Below are 868 nucleotides of genomic sequence, written 5' to 3' on the forward strand. Positions count from 1 at the left end.
TTTTCTCCTAGATATACTTTGAATTCTACATTATTTTATAATATTTAGGTTCATTAATGTGTCCTTTCTGATTGCATTCCATATAGAAACAGTTTGATTCCTTTTTTTCTAGGTCTTAATATTATTTTTCTTTGAGATAAAATGACAATGTTGTCTAATTTGAAAAGTTTTGTAAAGTTTATGCCATGTAAACGCCTTTCTGAGGTGAATATTTAATACACTGATGTCAAACTAAATTTAATTATATGAATTACGTGTATTGTTACAGTTGTAATTTTGTTTTAATAACTATTTTTCATTTCTTGCATCTGAAGAATGAAACATATGAATACTTCTCAAATTTTCATGTTATCCTTGTGCAAGTGTCATGTTAATCTCTGCATTGTAATTTGAGTATTCGTGCTGCTGAAGCATGTAGTATCCTCTAAATTTAAGTAGTTAATGATGCAATCTTTATACAAGCCTATATCTATGCGTGCCTACTTGTAACAAGGAAACCGTATTGTTCCTAACAATGCTATCGATCTTAGTTCCCTAAAATTCTGTGAATAGTCGAAAAAAATTATATTGATCAATCAATTGCTCACATTTGCAAATTTTTTTGTCAATGACTATCTTAAGTCTTTTTATTTGGAATTTGATCGTACTCTCAATTATTTATAGATAGGTCCAAAGGTGATGGCTTTTTCAAGTACTTATTTATCCAACTGTGTTAGCTATGTGGACCTAATGGATTCAAAGTAAGCGTTGCTTAAGAGCTACTTCTAAACTTCTTCAGCTGATATTTTCCCAAATGAGATGTTACTGGCACAAATGTCTACCTGAGCCTTTACCCTTCTTCCATGTGGGAACAGACCAACCAGAATAT

General features: G+C 30.8%; 1 pseudogene; it reads right to left on the bottom strand.

Annotated features, from left to right (window-relative positions):
* Positions 1 to 317: 317 nt before the first annotated feature.
* LOC122096984 lies at positions 318 to 414 on the bottom strand (annotated as a pseudogene).
* Positions 415 to 868: the final 454 nt, after the last annotated feature.

Source organism: Dipodomys spectabilis, unplaced genomic scaffold (assembly GCF_019054845.1).
Source record: "Dipodomys spectabilis isolate Male_0828 unplaced genomic scaffold, ASM1905484v1 ptg000409l, whole genome shotgun sequence".
In the NCBI taxonomy this organism is placed as follows: domain Eukaryota; kingdom Metazoa; phylum Chordata; class Mammalia; order Rodentia; family Heteromyidae; genus Dipodomys; species Dipodomys spectabilis.